The 26,266-nt window shown below is 31.9% G+C and overlaps 2 protein-coding genes across 3 annotated transcripts in view; one reads left to right on the forward strand and one right to left on the reverse strand.

Moving 5' to 3' along the window:
• The window catches only part of LOC130449959 (calcium uniporter protein, mitochondrial), a 180,215-nt gene that overhangs the window by 75,585 nt on the left and 78,364 nt on the right, over positions 1-26,266 (reverse strand). The window lies entirely within an intron of this gene.
• LOC130449958 (protein javelin) overlaps positions 11,972-26,266 on the forward strand; it is a 42,312-nt gene continuing 28,017 nt past the window's right edge. Inside the window, exon 1 of the mRNA XM_056788079.1 lies at positions 11,972-12,176. The gene's annotated coding sequence lies outside the window, so the exon portion shown is untranslated. The remainder of the gene's footprint in view (positions 12,177-26,266) is intronic.

Consider the following 26,266-nt stretch of genomic DNA (forward strand, 5'->3'; position numbering starts at 1 on the left):
TTTTTTTTGTCATAAATGGTTTAATTCGATTAACTTTTGCTTAAAATCTGCTATTTCGATCGAGGTTTATTTGGATATCTTACTGCAAATAAAGGACACAACTTTGCCATATTTACCATGTATTGAAAGCAAATTTACATATTCTTTTTTATTTCTTAGTGCTTGTATCAACCAAAATCAAATAAAAAAATAATTTATAAGGGTCTGCAGCGGTGAAATTTTTTTCCAAAAAAATGAATAACTCATAAAGAATGCATTTTTTGAAAAAAGTTTCTAGACAAAAGTATACTAAAATTTTACGTAGATTTCAAAAATGTATTAATATACAGGGTGTTCCGTTTAAAATAACAAAGTTACAGGCCATTTTTGAAAATATTTTAGTTAAATAGATGGTATCCGAAAACCCAAACGTAGAAATTTTTCACCATATACAGTTATTTTTAACTAGTCGTGGGACACCCTGTATATAAAAATTTACGGTAAATTTATCTACAAAGAAACTTGTATAAAACATTTGTTATGCAACAATGAAGAACAATGAATCGTGAAACCAAAGTATGTAAAAGTAGATATTTTTCATATATTTATGTATAAGAAAACGTTAATAAACAAGATGGACATGTAGGTTAACTGAGCATGACAAAAAAAAATTTCAAGGAAAATGTATTTACAACAACCTTGAAGCATATGAAAAAAGTATTGTATCTACACGTATATTTGGTTTTAATAGTTTTTACACGAAACAGACTATTAGACTATAAGTTCAATTTTCTGTATTCCATCCATTTGTAAACAAATTATTTCGGTTTATTAGTATTCTGAAATTTACGAATAAATTTTATGGACCTCTGAAGCATATCAAAGAGTTTTGAAAGAAAAAATAATACGTTTGAAAAGTAATTAGAGGGTAAGAAAAGCAAAATAGGAAGAATAGACAAGGTAATACTAAATAATTAGTGATATAAGAAATAGGAGAAGAAGCCACAATAGGAATAATTACAAAAGAAGCAATATGTTAGTACCAGTACGAGAAATATTGTCCAGAGAAATACACTCGTGGTAAAAAGTAACGCACCACCCTGATTTCTGGAAATATTTTTCTGTTTAATAAATTTAAATCAATATTGCTATTGTTTAACTTCTTTTCAATCATTTTGACGCAATAATAAGAAATGTGTAGTAATTTTGAGTGATTTTTAATGAGTGAAAAAATAAAAGCATTGCAATGAAACCAAATTTTCTTAAAAATAAAACTTGCACTCTAAACAATAATGTTCCTTTTTTTAAATGCTAGTAGCGCGTATTTCCTCCTCTGGATGTAATTGTTGTTAACATTCTCCTGGACATTCTTTCAATTAGGTGCTGTATCACTTCTTGACGTATGTTCTCTCATTCCTCTAATGCCGCTTGCTCAAAAGCTCATTCAAATTTTGAGGAGATGGATTTCGACGACGAATGCGGCGTTTTAAAACGTCCCATTCATGCTCGATAGGATTCATATCTGGACTTCTTGCTTTCAACATATTTTTTTGTAGAAAACTATTAGAGATTGTGGAAGTCATCATGTATTATTAGATAGACGGAAAGCCGGTAACACTGAAAGTCCCGTCATAACGGAATCAAAATGTTTTTATTTATATAAATAGAACATAAATATAGGAATAAATTAAGCTCGGTATGCGTGCCGAAACAATGTACAAAAAATATTAAAAAAATGAAAAAATGTTTTACCGTCATCGCGGATATTAATTATCCAACAGTAAATTTTATTGGCTTTTAGAAAAATACCACTTTCTTTGCCGGTAGGGTCTTGCATACCTATTTGAAGTTTGTGATGAGGGCTAAAATATCTCCATCATGCCGGAAACTTTCTATTTTATTTTATTTATTTTCATCTAATTTTTAAAAATATCTTAGTATGCGCACTCAAAAACTGCCAGGAAGATCCCGCATACCACCTTGAAGGGCATAAACTATATTATCATCTACTGAAAATGTAGCTCTATCAAGGTCACAGCGTAAAATTAGCAAAAATCAATAAAAAATATGCAAAATTTGTAGCTTTTTTGTTGGTCTATAGTTTTGTTGCTTCAGCCGTTCGCGAAACATTCATATAAAGCTACCATAAAATTTCGACAAGTCAATAAATATCGAAACAATTAGTGAACCAAAATTTGTTGATGCAAGTAAGTATTACGGAAAATTAGAAAAAAAGATTTTTTTAATAATTTTTTTTACATTGTTTCGGCAATAGGAATCCATCCATACCGAGCTTAATTTATTTCTATACTTATATTCTACTCGTTTAATTTTTTGATTTCGCTATGACGGGACTTTCAGTGGAACCGGCTCCTGGACTCTTAGGTTGAACTTTAACTGCAAATCACTTACTTGAGTTGACTTAGCGAAAAATTATTTCAGACCTTTCTTGTAGGCCGTTGATTTTGCACAAAAATATCTATTTCTTTTATATTACACAATAATTCGTTGAAATACATCGAGATTCCAAAACAAAAATTCCAGTATAATTTAAATGGGAAATCAAAAATCACGAAGCGGAACCTCTAAATATTGATATTAATGCTTCTAAATGTTCTTGATTTTAGGTCTCTTCTGTTTTAAAATTAGTTTTTTCTCAATAATTTCTGAAAAATTAATAAAAAATTGACGATTCGACTTAACTTCAATGTTTAAAATTATTAAAATCTATTAAAATATTTATCAATTTTTCATCAATCTTTCAAAAATTATTCAAATAAACCAATTTTAAAACAGAAGAGACCTAAAATCCAGAACATTTAGATACATTAATATATTAAAAGATCTAAGAAAAAAAGAAATTAAAGAAATATTGATATTAAGAGCTCAAACTTTACCAGAATTGTTTTTTCGCTATCTTGGACAATATTTTCTAGTATCTAAAAAAAATTAGTTTGGGAACTTCCGAACTATGTTATGGTTGGCTGATTGTTTTCTTTCTTCGAGATTTTAAATACAATTTTCGGCTAACACAAAATGATACTATTTCCTAATGCATCTCACCAATTATCGTTCGAGAATAACCAAATTTTCAACTAGCTTTTGGACTAATATGATTTACTGGGATTATCCTACGGTTTATCGTATGGACATAGTAAATATAGCATTGCTTATATAAATATGAAATATTCAATGTTAAATAATATTTGGAACGAAACGTCAAAAAGACATTCCTATGAAAACAAGTTAACAATTTAACCTAAAATCAACCAAAATATAAGTCAGGAATATACGAGGATATATTCTTAGCCTACTATAGAACTAAACAAAATTTCATTGTCAAAATATTTTATTACTCAACATATCCTGCTCTTAATTGGATACATTTATTACAACGAACCTGCAACGTCTTTAGACCTTTAAAAAAATGTTTTTTCTTGCTCTGCAAACCAGACTTCCACAGCTTTTATCATCTACTCGTTGAAAGAAAATTTACGACCTTTGAAGCTTTTTTCAGTTGGGGAAACACATGATTGTTTTTTTCATGGCAACATGAGATTTGTGTGCAGGGGCGTTGTCCTGCCAAAACAAAACACCTCTGGATAGCTTTCCACGTCTTTTTCCTTTAATTTTTTCCCGTTGAATGATCAGTAATATCAAATAGTAATCTCCAGTTATTGTTCTACCCTTATCCAAAAAATCAATCGTGATTACTTCATGGCAATTCCAAAAAACTGAAGCAAGAACTTTTCCAGCGGATTTTTGGACAAGAAACTTCTTAGGTCTTGGAGAACCATCGATTATTGCTTTATTTCTGGATCATAGAAATGTACCTAAGTCTCATCCATGGTAACAATTCGGTTGAAGAAGTCTACATCATTTTCAAATCGAGTACAGCACGCTTTTGGTCAACATTCAAACATTTGGCGATCCATTTAGCAGCAATTTTTCCCATATTCAAATTGACGTGAACTATATGATTAACGCGTTCATATGAAATATTCAGTGCTTCAGATATCCGTTTTAGCTCAATTCGACGGTCTAATAAAATCATGTCATGAACTGCATCGATATTTTCGGGGACTGACACAGAAACTGGCCTTCCCGATCGGTCATCATCTTCAATGGAAAATTTACCTCTTTTGAAGCTTGCAGTCCAATTTTTCACAGTCGCATACGAAAGACATTGATCACCAAGTATATTAAGCATATCTTCGTAAATCTGCTTACCTCTTAACCCTTTAAAATACAGGTACTTGATGATGTTTCGTTACTCCATTTTTTCGATTTTCACAATTTCGGTGGACATGTTTTTTCTTTTAATTTATTGCGTAACTCCGGTTTACTTTTTTATATATAACTCAGTAATACATATTTAATTTACAATACTTCAAATAGATTTTATCAATTTTGGAATTATTGAAGGTATATCTACTTCGCAAATTTAAACATAAAAATATGCTATTCTAGTATTGTAGTCACATATAGTTTTAATGTAACTAAATTATGTAAATTATATCACCTAGGGGATAGCTAAAAGACTTTTTCAGTTCTCAGTGTTCGTGGTAGTGCAGATTTCATATCATTTGCATGTTTTACTGAAGTTTTTACTGAAGTAAACTACTCGATGAACCCGCTCTTTGGGCTTATCTCTTATCTCTATTCTTCTCCGAACAATCGTCGCTCTATGACCCTAATAAGACTAAACCAGTTACTCCGCACCATCTTGTTATAGTCTCATTCAGTTGTTATTACTATAAAATCCAGAATATTTTAAATAAACTCCTAACAACTCAATTATCAACTGCTATAGTATTTTATTTGTATTCCTTGGAATATTCGTAGTTTTTGATTCACCTATTACTGAAAATAAATAGGGTAGGACGAAACGTGTAATGAGTTTAGCTAGATTCCTTTTATACTTTATTATTGTTTCCTTCTTGTTTTGTATTTTCTTTCTTGGTTGAATTGGCCGACAGCTTTGAGCAAATTCCATAAAATGTACTGAAATTGACAATTTGTTATGTCCTCAATTATTTCAAAAAAAAACAACTGTTCAATCATACAGAAAAGTTTCTTTTTATTTGCGTTTTGTTCTGTATTTATTGAAAACGTCTCAATGGATGGTTTGTTTCAACTTTTGGAAACGAATCATTATTCCAAAAAACAATTGTATACTAATCGTTCTGCACATAATTGGTTGTTGTTGGGGACCAAATCTGCAGGATATGGATGATGCTGAACTATTGCAGCTGTTGCAATGCAATGACTATACACAAGAGGATAGCTCAGCCAGTACGATTGTTTCGCCAAGATAGCTGACGGGCTGGCGTCACATCAGTACACTGTCAAACGTTATCCACTTGGAATTTATAGTAGGAATCGAGCATTTTCAATATCAATGAAATATTTTAAGTATTCGTAAATATAATTCTCTTGTAAATATCATGAAAAATAAAAAAAAGATGTGACTTTGGAATAGACAAATTTGAAATAACACACACTCCTAAGAAAATAAAATCTTAATCTAGGTAGGTACTATTTATTTATTATTTCATTCATTTAAATAATTTCACTCATCCTTCTCAATTCTTTATTTTCTTATACAAATGAATCCTTTATTAGTTTTTTTAGCGTTTTTCTAGCTTACGAATTTTACTTCTCTGTACATTGTCTGTCACGAGTTTTCTCTTTGATTTTTTTTTTAAATTGAGCCTGGCAATCATTATAATTGATTAGAATTATAATTATTAATCTACAAAACTCTTAAATAATTCTGCAAGGTATATCTTCCTCCTTTTTTTATATTATTCGCTAACCTTTTCACTACTCCAGGTCCAAGTTTTAGGATATTGTTTGCATATTTTTCAAAATAGAAATCACATTTTTTTTAGCAACTGTCCAACAAAGGACAACTGCAGTACCCAAAACGGAATTTTGTAAGAATCATCACTCTTAACTTCATATGTGAATTCAGGTTAACTTTTTTTGGCATCAGGTAAGCTATTATATTAGTTTGTACTTGAATTGGAAGCATTCCCAGATATAAAAGCGGAGCTTGTTGGGAGATAATGAGCTACTAGAATTTGAGCTGATAGTTTTTTTCAAAGTGTTGGTTTCTTCCAAAGAGTTGGTTTCTTGCAAGCAGATGTATATTTTAACTGGAGGTTCCCTTTCCTAAAACTCTTTTCTACACGATTCGATATTAAATTTTGCAAGCCTACCAGAAACTTTTGAAACTGATTGAGAAACGTCGCAGAATATTTGAAGATCAGCATAGATATAACTCAAAATTTAGTCTGTAAATAAGCTAAATATCCTGCAATATACTCTAATGCATCACCTGTGGCATCAGGTAAATTGTTATCTTGGTTTGTACTTGATTTGGAAGCATTTCCTGATATAATAGAGGAGCTTGTTGGAGAGAATGAGCTAATAGAATTTGAACTGATAGTTTCTTCCAAAGTGTTGGTTTCGTTCACGAAGATATATCTTTCAACTGGAGGTTCATTACTTCCAAAACTTTTGTTGCTTTATACTCTTCCTACACATTATGATTTTTCCATATTTAATTTTGTAAGCCTATCAGAAACTGGTTCGGCATAGATATAAATCAAATTTTAATTTGTAAATAAATACACAAAAAAATATATTTGTATTAACAGAGTATATTACCAACAGAAAAAATTCGTTAAACTACATCTAATCACACTAGACGCTGCCAATTCTGCACTGTCTCACTTTTGTCTCTATCTCCTTACGACGGTGATGAGCCTAGATGTTTCCACTCTATATTTTGCATTTATTTTGGTCGTTACATCATAATTCTAGATATATGACTCATCAATTGTTACCAATCTTCCCAGAAAATGTTCTTTATCTAGACTATACTGTGTGGAGAAACGAATGTCTTTCTGAGTTTTGTTGTGTGCATCTGTCAACATTCGTAGTACTCATCACGCAAAAAAAACATTTTTATGTAGTGCTAGCTTCACATGAATTCACATATTTGAGTCCTGGAGAGATGTTAGATTTAGTTTAATTCCTCAAAGCAAGGAGACGACCCACATCAGAAGCTAAATCCTATCGTCCCATCAGTCTATCGCCCTTCGTTGTGAAAACGATGGAAAAATTTATCCCTACATTGAAACGGAACTGCTTACCAAAAAATTGATATGCATATTGGAGTGGACTGTCTTTGTCCTGCATAGTTTAACCAAAAAACTGGAAAAAGCTATAGATAATAAAGACATAGCACTAAGTGCCTTTTTAAAATATTGAAGATGCCTTCTCCAACAGGCCCAGACGTTCTATTCATTGAGAATTGGTATGACGAATTAAGCATCGAGGATCATGGTAGATAGAGCAATAACTACAAATCCGGGAGACGGATATCCACTACTATGATCTTTATTAGTAATCAACCAATTACTTACAAAGCTATACATGCAGAGTATAAGGTCTGAGTGGTAAGTATGATCGCTCAGAGATGGTGTGGTCAATGAAGATCCGACCATGAACCCCTCATAGACCATCCTAGTTGCATTTACTATGAGAAACCAAATTCATAATGTTCGAATGTATAATTTAGAAACCTCCGCTGTTTCTACTCTATGTTACTTCTTAAGACATTAGCTATTTGTGAAGGAGAGTCCCATCAAAATCGGTTCAGCCGTTTCAAATATTAGCAGGAGCGACTGACAGTAAAAAAAATATAAAAATTGTGTTTGTGATGTAATTAAGTTGTTAAATTGAAAATACTTACAGATACTTCAATTCCATTTATCTGTATAGATGTATAGATTGAGAATTAAGTATAAAATTGTGTTTTTCAAATTAAATTTTTATCGATAACGTGAAATGAATTATCTCACTGACTCATCGTTCTACACACGAACCCAAATTTTGTCATTTCAAATTCGCAATGAAATACCACAATACCTTTTTATTCTTAATGCACAATAGTGTCCCTCATTTGAAGCATAATGTAAAAGAGAAGCTTAACTGCTACTTTGTTAGGTTTTCTAGTAAAAACGAGTGGAAATTTGAAATGCTTTATTCTTCCATAAAAGGATTTTGAAATGTGTACAGTATTATACTAAGAATCGTTCTTTGTTATGGAGAATGTGGTTGTAGATGAAATAATAGTTGGTTGTTAGAAAAGCAAATTGTGAGTTTCTACAGACAAAGGGACTTTTGCCCGAAGGGTTACGGCTTTAAAAACGATAATAATCGTTTTGTTTTTATAATTTCTCAATTATCTCGGGGCAAGTAAAAAATAAGTTAATTTCCCGAGTGTATTTTCTCTTTTGCTGAAGTTTACCATAGTCTATAATCATATTTTGCTCTCCTAATCATATTTTTAACCTATAACAATGCTGTATGAAATAATATTCATAGTTTGTTGATATTACTTTATTTTTTACAACGCATATTCTTCTAATTTATAAATATGCATTGATTTTATTGAAAGAAATATTGATAGACAAACTTTAATAATATCTGTTATCCATATTATACAATGACAATGATTAAGTTAACTCGATCATGATCTAGATGATCGGAAACTAACCCGGATCAGGTTCTCTGTTGTTTGGAAACTGATCGATTTAATCGGGTCGTAATCATATGATAGGATCCTTTTTATCTTGGGAGATCAATGCAATCAGCTGGCGGGTGGTTTCGTTTATTGTTTTTTGCTCTTTGAAAAATTATAAATAATCCTTATAAGAATGCCTATGATTACTTATCATATGCAAGTTTGCCACAACTTCTCGGCCTTTTCGGAAAGAGGAATACCATTCATACACTTGAGTCTTGGAGAGGCACACACCCCCAAATCTTCGATAAATTTTTATAAATTTTACATTATGTACCAAAAAACGAAAAATTATGCGTTGCGCACCAGATATTGGTACATCTTTCCTATAAGTACACTAAAAAGTGAGGTTATGTGGTCCCGGCTGCTCCCTACGCTTCATAATAGACATCCAGTGTAGCCACTTTCACGATACTAAATTTTTCGGGCGCTTATTTGAAAATTCCGGTTTATATTTGAAGTAATCTCGTAAATAAGAAAACGAATGTTTATTTGCGATATTAAAAATTATTCACTTTTCTAAGATAAACCAGAGTAATTCAGGTTTTAGGGGTAGAATACGATTGTTACTTTACATTGTTTTATGCTCTACATTATTAACTAGATTTTTTTAAAAGGAGCAAGTTTGATAATATCTGTTATGAGGAATCATATTTCCATAAAAAGGATTCCATTAGATCACCGTTCTTAATCATGCAATTTCGTGAAATTTCGAATTTTTTATAATATATTGTACATATGAAACAGCGCAAATGGGCCGCCCCGGCCAATGCCTTAAGAGTTTCGTTCATATTATTAACTGAGTTTTGTCTACTAAATTTCTCCATTTGATCCTATCCTGTGCCTTCTCTTTCCATTTTTCTATACCAAACCTTCTTGTATCTATCTTCGCCTCTTCTATTTCTTCCGAGGTCTTCCTTTTTCTCTCTTTCCCATTTTCTCCTGCCCCGTGCCTCGGCCATCTAGCTCTTTGTGTTCTCAATATCTGGGTTTTCGATTGAATACACTGTTTCGATAAGCAAGTTATCGTCCTCAAAGACTGTACGTAAACTATTCAGGTAAAATTTTCGATTGACAACATTTTGGAATTTAACTTTTGTTTTATGGCACTACTGTTTTGCTTTCTCCAATTCTTTTTTCCACCTTTCGAATTTCTGTATTTTTGTTTGCAATTGTTCCCCCGAATATTCAAATCGGTTACTTCTTCAAAACATTTTGATTTAGTTAACTATGTTACTAAGTCGTCCGTAAAAACAAAACAGTGGTGTTTCTGTGAAAAAATAGTCCCTGTAGTATAAAATATCCTATTACTCGACACTGTTCTATTGAATTCTAATAATTATTGCTCACCATGTAGAAAACCAAGAAGCAGTTGCCCTCAATAGAATAATAAAATCAGAATATTTTACGTGTAATATTTCTTACTAAATAAAACTATACTAATTTTATTATTGGAATTTTTCATTTTTTACGTTTACATCATTGATTGCAGATGTTGCAAACTTTTCTACATAACTATATAATTATTGCTCAGTGAACAATGCACGATGTAATCCATTTCAATACTGATGATTACGATTTGGAACGAAATTCAAATAAATCAGGTCAGTAGTTTTTTTTTTCATCTCTATACATACACGGAGTATATGAGTTACAAAGGGACGGTTGAATAATATCGTAAATTTTTTAATGAAACACAAGTTTTTGGTTGGGAAACAATTATTTTCCAACGTGGTTTACTTTGAGGTCCATATATAATTCATCTAATATTTCTCCAATTTCCATTTGTTTTGTAGAAAAAGCGCAATTTTCCAACGAGTTCTGATTTTTTTGGAACTTTAGTTCTAAATACCCTCACTTTGAAAATATTAGTAATAGCGAAAAATTTCAAAGTACTAATTTTGGTAAAATTTCAAGCATTGCTATTCAAGTTTTGAAATAAATAAAGCATTCAACTTTATTGTTTTTCAAAATATTCTCCATTGAAATAAATACACTTTTTCAAGCGTTCGAATCAATTGTAGAAGTCTTTTTTCCCATTCAGATTGAGGTACCTCCAAAACATGTGATTTGAACACATCAATCGCTTCTTAAAGTGTAGCAAAACGTTGACCTCGCAGTTTATTTTTAATCTTTGGAAATAAGAAGAAATCCTTGGGTGGTTAACAAGGAATATATGACAAGTCACCAAACAATTCGATGTTTTGACTTTACAAAAGCTTTTTTGTTTGAACTGATGTGTGGGATCTCGCATTGTCGTGTGCTGCGATTGATTTCCCTGATTTTTTCGAATCCTTCTGGCAAGCATATGTTGGTGTATCACTCAGATTTGATAGTTCTACGTTGCTCTAATGGAACGGTGGCGACATGTTCAGTTTCTACGAAAAAACAGACGACCATTTTCTTCGGAGTGTTTCATGTGCGAACAAATTTTGTTGGATTCATGATTCGTCGTCTGTCAATAGCTCAATCTCACGATATGTCACATGACGATCTTGCGATATAATTTGACGCACATCATCGATTCTTTCTGTCACAACAGCAGATTTTCGATGACTCACGAAGTTTATTCTGTAGCGAAGTTAGACCCCGATTGAATTCGGAAAACTAGCAAAACACCATCACCAAAAATCGAAGCGAGTTGATCGGCACATTGGTGTTAGTTTAATCCGCGATTTGATTCCATTTTTTAACCAAGGTAAATGTTTCAAGTATCTTAAACAACTCAAATAGCAATCGTATGACAACACGTTCTGAGTATGTTCACAATGGCAATGGCAATGTCATAGTTGATATATTCACATCACTATTGCCATATCTTAAAACTCAAGTAACAGTTCTATTGAAAGATCTACAGCTTTGAATCGAAGTTCTTTATTTGATTATAACCGTTCTTGATAGATCTATTTTGGACGCATCAAAGTAACTTCAAGAGCTTACCCAGAATTCGCATTTGAGAACCAGATTTAATGACTGATAAATGGAAGAAGAAAAAAATATTTTCAATGACTCTATATATGATACTTCTTTGCATTTGAAAATTGTGGAACGTATAATTCAATCCTACGCGCAAATAATTTGATTTTATTGTAGAGCGGTGTAATGGAAATAAAAAAAAATGCAATAATGACATCCAATACAATTGCATAAATATTTATTATACTGCAAATAAGAAAAACCTTTCACTTTTTTTTTTAGACAATCTCGAACTTAACCAAGTTTTGCGCAAGGTAAGGTCGCGTGTGCATCACCCTTAACCGAACTTTTATCACTCACACTGTAAAAAATGACTTAAATTACTGAACCTTGATGACTGGCATTACGCTACTCAAGGACGCACATTTTCATTCTCTGTATAATTTTTAAAAACATTCAGTAGACCACGGTAAACCATAAACAAAACACCACGAGCGGATTTCTATAGATGAGTAGAAGGGAAGTCGCTGGAATTTGAAAAAAAAAAAAATGTTGTGAAAATATTGTGAAAAAAGTGTTACGATTTGATTAATGAGATACGATAACGTGGTGATTTATTCTTTTGTAATAACGGTGAGATCTGCAGCTCCAATAGAGAATTATTAGAATGGAAAAGATTTAGGTATGTTTTTTCGAAATAAAAATTTAATTATTTACATTCTCCTGTATTGATCCGCAAATTATGAGAGAAAACTAGAGCTAGTTATAGTCCAAGAGCTAGTAGCTCGTATTCTAGGTTAGGTCAGGGTGTAGTATGAAGTGTTTTCCAATTTTAATATGTTTGAAATAAAAGGTGGGAGTACCTGTGTTTGCTCGATCCAACCCGAGACATCAGGTAAAAAAGTAAGATTCATTCAGACATGCTGAGCTTCAGCGTAGTTGGTCGAGGGCGCATCACTAGAAAGTGATTTAGTATTCATACATGCTAGTTCACTGGCATGCTTTTTCGCGATTTCAGTTGAGGATACTCAGGTTCCTTGTTGGCACCACCATCTGCATAACTGCATGTAATTTGTCATTCCACTTGATATTCGTTTTATAAATGTCGTCCGCCCCAATTTCAATGCCCATTCAATCCTTAACTTTTATTAACTCCTGATTATAAGTGGATCTCTTGTTTTTGATTTCATTTCTCACATCTTGAATTGTTGAGTTTGGGTACTAAATTCTCTTAGATTGGAAAAACTTTTCTTACGTTAAAAAGGTTTAAGCTTTTAGTTTATCCTTCTAAAATAGGGTTGCCAACCTCAAATTTGAAAAACCAGGACAAATTTTAATAAAATTATAAGAGTCGAAAACTAGTTCTTAAAATATAAAACAAACACTTTAGTTTCTAAGAAATGTTTGAAAAATGGCTAGTTATAGACTATAACTATTAGATATCAGATACTATAAATATGTTATATATAGTTTTGATTATAGCAGCTACTGTTGTTGGCAGTAATCGATTTTTTTCTTTTGACCACTGTGAATTCATGAGGGAAAAAACTCTCTCGACATTAGCGGTATACTAAATACATATTCAACCACTTGCTTGAAATATGTTAGCCACAAGGCGTTTAAGTTGTCGTCTTTTTGAGTAAGATTAAAATTTGTACTAAAATTTTTTAAATTAACCCACTCGTCAAATAATTTTTCGTCGTCGATTTCCATATGATCTTTTAAAAAGACCAAAGATTTTTCAATGTTCTTGCAATCTAACAGATCGCACCCTGTTAGATCAATCCAGTCGAAAACTTTTAGATCCTCACATGGTTCAATCCACATTTTCAAAGAGTCATTGATTTCATTATAAAAATCTTTAATTATACTTTAATAATACAATACGATAATACAATCATGATTAGTTTTAAATAACTTACTTTGGTGTAGCCTGTTCATTTATGTAAATTACAACTAAGTAGTAATCTAACTGGATAGCTAGCTGTGTATGTCTAATACTAATGCAAAAAAGGGAGGGAATAGTAAGCACTGCGCGACCATAGTAAAGCAAAAGATATATCATCAAGTGGCAACGCAATTACTTGCGAGCCGTGAGACCGCTCGTAGCTTAAAAATTTGAGAAGAGGCGCGCGAATTTTAAAATTTGAAAACCCAGGACGCTGCTTAAAAACTATTCAATACGTCCCACGACGATACAAAACTAGGACATGTCCTGGGAAAACAGGATCGTTGACAACCCTATTCTAAGATAATTTTGTGTCACAGCGGCAGCAGTGTTTTGTATGAGACCGTTAACAAAAAAGATATGAGACGAAGTAAGATAAAAACAATGGGTCCGGGTATAGACTGCTGACCCAAATAATATTTTAGTTTTTATAGTTGAGTTGTTAGTAAGAAGTCTCGTGATTAACATACGTCTGTTTGTAAGTAGTATTTTTATTAATTAAAACGAAATTAAAAATAATCGATTTTAGTCATTTCGTAGTAGTTGGTGATATAATCCAAACTGAGCTATCGAAAGGAACAAAGGTGAAGGTAAAAAAAGAACAGTTGATTTAGTTGACAATATAATGTGACTTATAGTGGTAGGGATTTGTTTTGGATAACTCTTTTTTCTGCCTTGACTGCTTAACTTCATTGTGGAAAAAGGAGGGTTATTTTATTTCTTATTCGTTAATCCTTTCTCTTACTATGGTCAAAATATTGTTCAAATTTTGGTGCAATTAATTTCTGCTTTTTTCAGAGAAAACTAAAAAACTTTTTCGTATTTTCTGTTCTCTATTATTTACAGGCCAAATTCTATTTTATGACGAATATATATGAGAAAAAAATTAACTTAACAAAAAAGTCCTAGGGATATTACGTGGAAATAAAGTAAATTATAGGAACCTGTCTACTAGTACGGGGTAAATGCCAAATAATTCCAATGGGAAATTGAATATGATCTGATGAAATGACTGTCGTCACAGTTTTGATAAATTGTGTTCTAGGACCCTAAAATCCGCAAATAGGTATTCTAAAAAGAATCTCGATTCAAATGACTCTAGTTCATATACGAGAAATCGATTTTATCCACCAATACATACTCACATATCAAATATAAGATTGGAGTAAGGTCCAAAAAAACGAGTTCTCGGTAATAGATGTTTGTATGGCCCAAGGATGGGTATTGCATAGACGGTTAGGTACTAACATATACCTTTTGTAATTCCAGAGAGAATCTATTCTGTACATTCTTTAGGTTTATGGTTATGAACCAAATCTAGCTTATATAGGAAGAAATGAGCTTGGTTTGGTGCGATTAGGTCATTTAATTGTAAAAAGGGAAATAGTGAAAGAAAATAATAGTAGGACGAAACTCATAGGAGAAGGAGAGGAATATAATAAAATGGAAGGTAAAATAAATTACGAGCGATCGGTGGGAAGTGGGAGGAGATGAATTTTTAAGGATGAAAAATAGTTTAATTCGATTTCCTGCAAAACTACAAATCCTATGGAAAAAAGCTGAATCACAAAGTTGGGGGTAATAAAAAGATCCACAACTTTGGCATCTATAATTTTTGGTGGAAAATTCAAATAACCAAGTTTTTTTTATTTTCATCTTTTTGAAAAAACAATTCCCCTTTTTATATCATAAATACACTGTAATTTATTAGATTTAAAGTATTTACTTTTTTTCTTTATTTTGACTTAATGTCGAAAAGGCGCCCTAATTTTCAATTTAAAATTCTCGCGTCACAATATCACCTTTTTTCAAAAAGTCGGTGTGCTTGTTTTTCATTGAAATCTCTAATTTCTGGTGGTTCAAAAATATACAGTGCTTTTCAGATAGTTTGAACTGTTGTACAACCCATTTTAGTACAGGTAAATAAGGTGAAAGTAAATAATAAGTAAAATTTGTGCTCTTAAAAGAAAAATTGTTTATCTCATAAACTAACCACTTTAACCTACAAGTATTATACATTTTTGAAATCAGCTCAAAGAGGAGTATCCAAATTTTAAATATGAAAAGTAATTTAAAAAAATAAAGGGGATGCTGCTAGGGGTGAGGGGGTGGCTTTTCCAGTAAGTTTAAATAAGCCATAATGCTTGCCCCTTCCAACATAAATTGACGTGTTTTTCGATTTTTTCTAAATACCAGTATTACAAAAGTTATTAAAGGTGGATACTTTTATCTGAAAAGCACTGTATATACATTACCATAGTAAATGTTCTCTAAAAATGGAAAAAATCGTAAAAAACTCGAATTCGATTTTTTTTCAATCATTTTGTACAATTTTAAGCTATTTATCAAAATTTATACTTTATTACTCAAAAAAGGTGAGATTACATGTTACATTGATAAAAACGAAAAATACACTACACCGAAATAAAAAAATCAGTTACTGTCACAACAGTACCAGCAGCTACTTCAACTGAAAGAAGGGAATGTACTCGTAGAAAAACCTCAGACACTAAAACCATTTTTGCAAGAAAAATTTTTATCTAACAAGAAAAAAACAAGATAAAATGATGAAAATTTTAATGAAAATATTAGTCACAAAGATTTTCCTGTAAACAAGTAGAAGAAGATGTTAATGCTGACATAATTAAATCCTCGATAAAAATTGCCTGAGATACTAATAAAAATATCATTGTTGTGGGTCAAGAACTTGATCTTCTGGTCCTTTTAAATCGATTAAATTCAAAAAATCATAACTTTTATTTTCTCAAAACAGGTTCTGGAAATGTGAAGGATTTACTTTTCACGTCTAATAGTTTCAAACATGAAGCCTTCAAAAATATTGTTGTATTTCTGCATTGTTTTTCCGGTTGCGATACAAAATCTGGATTTGTCCGAAAAGGAGAAAAAAATGTCGTAAATTCATTATTAGACGCTAAAAATTTGTTAAATTTGGCTTTTTGAAAAAAGGTGATATTTTGACGCGAGAAGTTTAAATTGTAAATTAGGGTGCTTTTTTGATTTAAGTCAAAATAAAGAGAAAAAGTAAATATTTTAAATCAAATAAATTACACTGTATTTGTGACATAAATAGGTGAGTTTTCATCAAATTTTATTTGAAAAAAAGAAAAATAAAATAGCAAAAACTTGGTTATTTAAAAGTGTCACATAAATTTTGAGATTATGTGAAAAATATGTAAATACCAAAGTTGTCGATCTTTTCATTACCTACAACTTCACCATTTAACTCACCCCCTCCCACTTCTCTAAATCGGGTCCCTCATAATTTATTTTTCTTCTCATTTTCATCATATTCCTCTCCTTTCCCAATGGGTTTCATCCTACTGTTATTTTTTTTTGTTTCAAAAATTATCGACCCTGGTCTATAAAGTGTGTGTATCATATAAAACAGTTCGCTTTTGTAAGAAAGTCCATCCGGAATGTATTTTGGGTAGATTAATAATGTTGTAATAAATTTTTTAATTGATAAAAAACTTCGTGATCTCATTATTCTACTTTAAATACTGAATTCCTTGGTGGAAATTACTCCTCAAATGATCAGAAACAACTTAAGCGTAACTCCATTGATGATCATTTATTATTCATTTATTCACGACCATTTTGAAACAAAATGATTAAAAAAACAATTTTGAAAAAAGTTTTGGGCATTAAAGGGTTTAAATTATTGCAAAGCACCATAAAATATCAGGGGTCTCAAATACTTGGAGGCATAATTGACAGAATAAGAAGACTGATCCAAAGGAAACCATGTGGATGTACTAACATTTTATTGAATTAGAATAATTAGATGATCATGAACATAATTATTAGTTGTAGAGGCAATACTCGAAGCTGAGTGAAACGGGGATCACAGTGAGATTGATGTGCATGTCTGTACGTCGTATTCAACATGTTATTTTGCTAGACAACAAAAACATGTTTGGTTGCCTTGTTGTTATTGTTATGTTGAAAATTCAAGGGGACTATGATTCTAGAATACTATGTTTAACCATAAAAAAACATCGCGATTACTGTCTTATTCGAATTTATGTCACGGTTCTCATTTCAATTACTTGGTTTTTATGACTCGAATAAAAATCGTACCTACAAGTAAACGGTGCAAAGGTTACAAAAATCAAATCAAGAATCAAGACGCGGAAAAGTTCCATTAAGTGATCCGCTTCAACTATTCAGTACAATGGCGTTTAGCGCTTAATGACCCTATTATGTAATTTCTAGATAATTTTTTTTTCTAATTAAATCTTTTTATATCCTACATAACACAACAAGATTAAATATTAGTTTTTGACTAGTATGTCATTTCGAATGGTGTTGCGGGTTTAAAACTCAGAGTTTTTTAAAATGCCAACATTTCGATCTTTTATTTGATCTTAATCGAGGCTTTACGATACGAGTTACCGATGTGCCTTATGTGTTGTCGATAGTTTTGAAAAACCCAGGTGAAAGATGTCATTGTTTAAATTATTGTCCTTCCTAGTATGTAATTTCGAATGGTGTTGTGGATTGAGGACTCGAAATACACTGTCCAAGAGTTTTTTAAAATGCCAACGTTTCGATCTTTTATTTGATCTTTATCAAGTCTAAAAATATATGGTACATTATAACTCAAACGTTGTTTATCTTCATCAACGTTTGAGTTATAATGTACCATATATTTTTAGACTTGATAAAGATCAAAAAAAAGATCGAAACGTTGGCATTTTAAAAAACTCTTAGACTGTTTCATTTTTAGTCCTCAATCCGCAATACCATTCGAATATAATTTCTAACCTTTCACTTTATAATGCCGCAAATAATTTATTTTAAAACGGACAGAATCATATATACGGAGCGGCTCAACAAAAACGTACAGAAGAAGATATTGACAAAACAAATCAGAAAGTTTATTTGTGCAGGAAATAAAGCAGATTGTTCATTAATTCGGTTTTATTTTTTTGTCGTATTGATGACTTTTGATATATTTTCTAAATATGCTGACTGTCCTATATAGATAGTATCGTAATGATTACAGGGAGCTTCATATTTTTTGGTGTTTCAGATTTAAGTTTAATGTTTCCAATTTCCTAATTCATTTAAACTGTTTTTCAATGGAGAGGCAAATTCATATAGACTGTCTTTTATTTATTTAATTTATTTAAATACTTACAATAGACTTAAGTAACTTATATTATAATTGACTTATCACTACTTTTATAATTAAGTATTCACTACTTTATAATTACTTTTTTAATTTATTCAAATTCACCGGTTACTTTTCTACTCGTATTTTGTTTCATTTATTATGACTTTATTTATATAAAACTAACTCTTGCTGCTAAACAAGTTCGAATATACTGTATATCAAAAAAAATTCTAAAATTCAAGAAAGTAAACAAACAAATAAATGAAAAAGCCTTTCTATAAATCTTATATTACATAAAAACAAACATCAAACAAATTTCACTAAATTTTTGACTTTCAACCTACCGAATAGGACCGGATTCTCGGTCCATATCGTGGACGAGTTCGAAACATTAGTTTCGAGATAATGTACTTCGTGGCTTGTTTTAGTTCCATATTTAGAAGAATAATTTGAGAAAGTTCTTACACATACGAGTATGGTGCCAGAAGTACCTGGCTCAACAAAAAATTTTATAATCTCTTTTTAACTCCATACACTTTTCCCAGCGATGTTCAATAAGTTCGATACCCTTTCGATGCCGACATCACCTCTTCATTGTAAGAAAATCTTTCACCACCGAGCCATATTTTCAAAGGAACAGAAAATAATCCGAGGGAGCTGAATCTAGAGTACTGTGTGCAATAGGTAGCAGTTCAAACTTTACTTCTTTAATTTTGACCATTGTAATGGATTTGTGAGCCGGTGCAATGTCTTGATGAAAAAACACTTTCTTCTTAGCCGTTTGCTACCGTTTTTGCTTGATTTTTTCGCTTAAACGTTGTAATAATTTCGCATAATACTCGCAATTGATAGTTTTCCCTTTTTGGATTATCAATGAAAATTATCCCGTGGCACATCCCACAAAACCGAATCCATAACCTTGCCTCCAGATGAATCGGTATTTGCCTGTTCTCCCTTTTCAGTACAGTGTTTTTTAAACAACTACCGCCATCTCAATGTCAGGTCAGGTACAAGAGTAAATAATTATAAAAAAAATACAGACTCTTGACGAGAATTATAATTTGGTTCTAGTTTACCGATTATTTTGAATTGTGTTACTTTAAAAATTAATAATACTAGTTGTTCCAATTACTCAAACAAGAATTATCCAAAGGGACGAATTAAATGAATAAAACGAAACTTCTTAACATAAAATTCTTTGGAAACCAATAAAAATGGGCGGATTAATGAAATGTTTTTTTTTAAATTTTATTTCTGAAAGTTTCAAAGAGGCTTAGTTTTATTTGTACGTGTTAAAACCCTAATGAATGAGGATGGTATAACGAAAGCGTGACAATCCAATGAAAACGCTAATTTACTGTGAAAAAATGTCTTCTTCTTCTTCAATATAATGAATATCCTTTCAACATTACACACTTAGCCTAGCGAGCCTCAAATCTTTTAAATCATACAAAAAATAATCTTTTCTAAGTTCCACAAAATCGCTTTCCACCAAGCAATTTTTCTACATTTAGGAGCAAAATTCGTTGAATTATGAGGGTTATCTGAAAAGTTTCAGACTTAAAAAAGAAACATGACATTTTTTTCCATATACATTTCCATTTTTCAGTATAATCTTCTTTTGAATTTATACACCTTCCAACGATGCTCTAACCTTATGCGATAACTTCGTTGGATGAAAATATCTTTACTGTAAGTGAAAATTTTACTTAAGGAAACAGGAAAAAGTCGCTGGAAGCCAGATCTGGTGAATACAATGGGTGGTTGATCAATTCGAAATTTAATTCGTGATTATTCATGACGTACATTGGAGAGTAGTGCGGTTTTTCCTATAATTTCTCCTTATCCTTATTAATCAAGATGCTCCTGTTATTTTTTACTTTATTGGAGATAGTCGACAGTCGCAATCACTTTTTCGGCGGATGATACCGTCTTTACATTTTTCCGAGCAGATTCGTCGTTTAAAATCCACTGTTTTGACTGTATTTTTTTCAGTTTCAGAAATGATTGATTCAAATTTCATTTACAGCTATGATTCAATGCAAAAAATACGAATAATTTAGCTTAAATCGTGTCTATAAGGCAAAAGTGAGTAAACAAAATTGGCACCTAATGTGCTGATAGCTTCTACATACATAATTCTCCAATCAGTACTCGTATATGATGAATGTGTTCTCTTTATATGCAGACAGTTTCTTCTATCTTTCTAACTCTGGTCATTCAGTACCATTGGGTAAAGTTTTTCGATGATGTTGATGACAGCTCAATACTCAATTATTCCATGTTTGAATTGAGCTGGTGAACTTAACTGTACTTCGAAGATAGGTAAGTGCAGGGACATGAATTTTATCAAGTATTATTGAATCATGGTCCCCAATATTCAGATTCCTCAGTGTCCATGTGCAGAGAACCATTGATTTCAAGAGATCTTCTAGCATAATAGTTATATATCTTTTTTTCGGTTTCTTCAATTGTTTTTCTACGTAAACAATAATCAAACACTGCAACTATTATCCTAAAAGGGTTTCGTTTCATGGAACGATTTGTAAGTAGTTGTTTTATTTTAAAAAAAGTCATATCAACACGGATGATAGTGAACGTTCGAGACCGGCATTCATTGCAGATACTCCTAAAATAAGTTAATAAGATCTGTGTTCTTGTAGTGAGAAGTTTTCAAATAAAGTACGTGAAATAGCCAACCCAAGTATTTACAAAATATTTTGCACGAAAAGTTACATAGGCAAACTACAAAATGTGTGCCACAAATGCTTAATGCTGATCTAAAGTTTGCTCGCAAAAAATGTTTGATTCACTATCTTCCAGAAACAGAAGTACTGTCAAGAAATGTGTTCATAAGGCAGCAAAAACCGTTGCTTCGGAAAGTCAGGACCTCAATATTTCCTGAGCTTTTTACTCTTAACAAATCCTCTATTTTTCTCAAACCATTTTAAATTTCCTTCAAATACGCGTTGGTCTCTATCATTAACTCTATATTTTATTTGGAGTTGCTTTCTATAAAGCCATTTTTTTTAGTTGGAACAAATTTTTATTTTCATATGTTGGTGATATATTGATTAATGGAATTCTACATATTCTCGACATCAAGTCATATTTTGATAAAGACCGAAATAAGTCAAAACGTCAATTTTTACATTTTTATATACATTAAGACTATTTACCCTAATATTTTGAGATTCCAAAGGTCTAATAATTATCGAATATTTGGAAAATGGTATAACGATAATTGGTCAATATTATGATGATATGATGCCGAATTCAGGACAAACGACATTCGTTGAAAAAACTTTTTTGTTCCATTAAGTCCATTCGTCGGTTATTGTTGCAGAAAATGCGTTACGATTTATTGCCATAATCATCTGATTCAACTCTCACTGGCAATCATTAATTTCCCCCAACATCAAAAAAATAGCTTCAATGAAACCAAATGTAGAGTTGATGGTGGAAACAAACTCGAAGTGTGTAGAGGAATCTTCCCTCAAACCACTCTCGTAAAATAATGATAATTAAAATTGATAAAGTCCGAAGACCTGCAATTACGCAGTATAATATAATTAAAATCTAAAAATATACTCACGCAAGTTCACCAGATCCACGTATTAAGTTATAAAATCATAACTCACCTGTAACAAAAATATAATTCTTTACATTCATTCAAGGTTTAAATTTATTCATCATTAGTCAGAATCAACAATTAAATCAGTCATTGGATGATAGTCGCATTAAAAAATTTGTGAAAATTAATAATTGAATAATCACAAGAATGTTAATAAATATGTTATATACAGTATGTCCGTTTGCTATTAGCTCTAAGTAAGCTACCCAATCGGAGCATAATTGAAATAGGTGATAATCAAATTTAAGGTTGCCGTTTATGTTAATGAATCAGCAACTCGGGCGAGTTAGATATTAGTGATTAATTGCGGCAGAGTATAATTCAAATATACGTAGTCCACGAGTGGATATTTAATTTTAGAGCATTGTATTATACAATCAATCACCCAAAAAGCAAACACGTCCCACTGAAAAAGTGTAGGTCAGCCCTAGCAACGCCATTTATGTCAATACTGACATAACCCCCATTCCAAGCCGCCTAAATGACCTCCAAGACCCTTCTAATTGATTCGATCCATAGAATCAAGAATTCCGTTGCGAAAGGGACCCTCCTCATCCTTCCTCAATTTCCTCAATAGTAGCTCCCATATCAATCAGATAAATTCCTACCCCCAACACACTCCCTCATTTTCATCCATCGTCGGAGTTGCAGGTTTTCTGCGGTTTCCCTGCAACCTGGAGAACCGATTCTCCAGACAAATGTCCGACGATAGGGAATAATACAGCCGCAGCTGTACCCGCCCACCCCCAATTAGATTAAGAAAAAACAAAAAATAAACAAAAAAAATATATATAAAAAAACCCCCAAAAAATATATATATAAAAGAGAAAAAAAAATCTTGAACAAAAAAAAATGTAACTGCACCGCTAGAAGCAGCCGAGCAAACACTTCCCAACAAAATATCCCCACACCCAGCCCTGCAGAGGAAAAAATTCCTATATCAGGGCCTAAGCAAATCATAACCAAATTACCAAAAAAAAAACCTTCCTTCCTAATTTTTCACAACGAATCTCTCTCTCTATACAATCAAGTAACATTTCCTTTATATCAAAAGTATAATAATTGAATGTACATTGCATGGATGGCACGTTCCTTAAACCATTCTTAAAGTGGTCCAGTGATTCCCAAAGTACCCTCTGGAGTACACGGACTCGTGGCAGCAATATATCAGCAAGGGGTCTCCTGGAACCAGTAATATTCTGAAGGAAAAAGTTTGAACTATTCCATACAACAGTCGAATTTTCTTATGTTGAAATTATATATTTTTCGGGATATTGGATGTAGGATTCACGCATCCAACGAGGATTGTTACGTGACCAGTATCTATAATTATGCCGATTTCTACTAATACCAAATGTGGCTTCATTGCAAAACATAATATTGCTTAAAAAATTTAGATCGTTTTGATTGTAACATTTCTCCATCATTAAGTATGTAAACTCTTCACGTCTATCATCTAACAACTCTTGAACTAACTTTACCTTTAGTATGAATGGAATTTATTGTCACGTAAAATGCAAAATATCAAATTCCCTGGATATTTTTCTAGTACTCAAGTCTTTTAACAGGACACAAACATCCAAAGAATCTGTTGTTAGTTGATGCAGTTTTTCTGCGCCCTGATTTGGATAAATATTTTACTGAGCCAGTTTCGTTAAACTTTTTTACTAATTTACTGGTAGTAGATCTTGTTGAGGAATTCGGTTAGGATATAAATTATTAAAGACATTATACGTTTCCTATCCTAATATCATTAAAATATCACTCCGAAATTTCTAAAGCCAAACCAAAATATTTAGGGTGATCCATTCGAAATAACAAAGTTCATTATTTTTCCGGAAAAAGGAAAGATCTGATCTGAAAAATGTAAATACCACTATAATACCTGCCTTGTACACAAAAATTTATAAAAATCGTACAAGCCGTTTCCAAGATAAATGAGGCGTACCAAACGTAAAATTCACTCTGTATTTATATTTACAAAATGTAAATGTTGTTAACCCCGCATTGATCTACAGTCATTAAATAGATTACCGACAAGAAATTTCATCGATAAGTACTTTCAGTTCACTCTATTAATTTAACGTCTCTGTAAATATGAGTTTTAGAGTAATTCCATTAAAGTACATATACATTTTGAGTTATATCATATATAACCGTCGCGTCGCGTCGTTAAATCTCCTTACATTTATTTGGAACACCTCCGCTTGAGTCTAAATTGCTGCCGGCTATTTAAAATTGGAACGAATCCAGAATACCGAGTCTTTTGAATCAATAAAAGTAAAACTTCACAGCTTGAAGTTTCTTCGGAATTCGGATATTACCAATTCCTTCAAGTTTATTAAGAGGTAGAATTCACAACTCTCGACTTGTGAATATAAAAAGTTCGGAATCCGGACATTATTATGTTAGTATTATGAAATATCTTTTACGAGAGTTATATGAAAGATTTTTCCACCTTGAGATATCAGCAAAATATATTGGCGCATGAGTTGAGACATTTTTACTCACTTTCGAACCATTTTGGATGCTTAGTTTTTGTTTGAGTATCGTATAATTGAGTCGTTGTTAAGATTTTCATGCAAATAGAAAATATTGAGAGATAGAAATGCTTTATAGTCAAAAAATTGTTACAATTTGTAGACAAAAAGTTGTAAAAACTAAAAGAAACATAAAATAACTATATAAAGATAAAACAAATGAAATAAAATTTCTATTCACAGAATAAAACCATAATGAGTAACTAAATTATAGGTAATAATTAGTAAATAAGTCCAGCACGTCCAGAATTAAATATTATTATTATTATTAGAATAGAAGTCGATTACAGAGTAGAAGGCACTTTCCAGTAAAAATTCTCTCAAATTATTGCAGAATGAGGGAAAAGATGATATCTCGATTTGATTTCAATTAGCAAGTGATTGTGCATTTTTTTGCATTGTAAAATATTGAGCCCTTAACTAATTCTGAACGTGGAGTAGGTAGGTAAACGTCGAGCTCCGTGGCCCTAAGTGGATAGCCGTGTAACGATCTTTTCGAAATTGGAGAAGCGTGCTTACGAATTAGGCAAACGGATTCAAAGATGAATAAGGAAGGAATCTTTTAAAGGAGTCCCTGGAATGAGCCCTGCTGTTTAGTCCGAGAAAATATCTAACAGCTCCCTTATGTAGTTTGAAGATTCGTTCAAATTGAGACGCACCACATTTAGTATCGAGCTGTCATCAAATATTTGTTTCTCAATGCAAATGAAAGAGGAGTTAGACAATGTGGACGAAGACTCTCAAGACGTTCACGACCGTAAAATTTTGGGAAGCTGAACTTAAACGTGTCCGTTACAGCTTAATTGACGACGATTGTTCGGGACAGACAGAAACTGTAACAACCAGCTATAAATTAGAAGAAGTTCATCAAACAGTATTGGACGATCGTAGGATTGAGGTTAGAGAGATAAAGAGGCTATTGGCAGAAGCACAGATCGTATTTGCCACATACTTACTGAAAAATTATGCATCCGTAAGCTATCCCACGTTGAGTGCCGCGTTTGCTCACTTTGGAATAAAAGCGTATTTCAATGAACATCAAGCAAAATAAATTGGATTTTTTTGGGTCGATTCATAACTACAGATGAATCAATTTCCACCACTACATTCCTGGCCCCAAAAATAGTCAAAACAGTGGATTGCAAAGGACCAATCTACTCCTAAAAGAGCAAAGACGTTTACTTTGGCCGATAATGTGATGCTGACCGTTCTCTTTGGGATAAACAACGGATTGCATTTCAAAAAGGTAAAACGAGTATTCAGCACCATCGTTGGATAAGAAAAAGAGAGAAATTGCAAAAAAGCGCTGTGTTTGAAGAAAAAAAGTGCTTCTCCATCTGGCAACACAACGTTTCACAGTGATCACCATAGATAAAATTTACAAATTAGTTGACTATTCACAATATTAGGCTCCCAGCGACTTTTTCTGCTTTCTTCAATAATAGGTTTATCGCCTGTTACTTTTTCGATATCTTTCCTCATACTGGCTCTAGGTTGTCACTCTAGCTAT

Source organism: Diorhabda sublineata, chromosome 10 (genome assembly GCF_026230105.1).
Source record: "Diorhabda sublineata isolate icDioSubl1.1 chromosome 10, icDioSubl1.1, whole genome shotgun sequence".
Lineage (NCBI taxonomy): Eukaryota > Metazoa > Arthropoda > Insecta > Coleoptera > Chrysomelidae > Diorhabda > Diorhabda sublineata.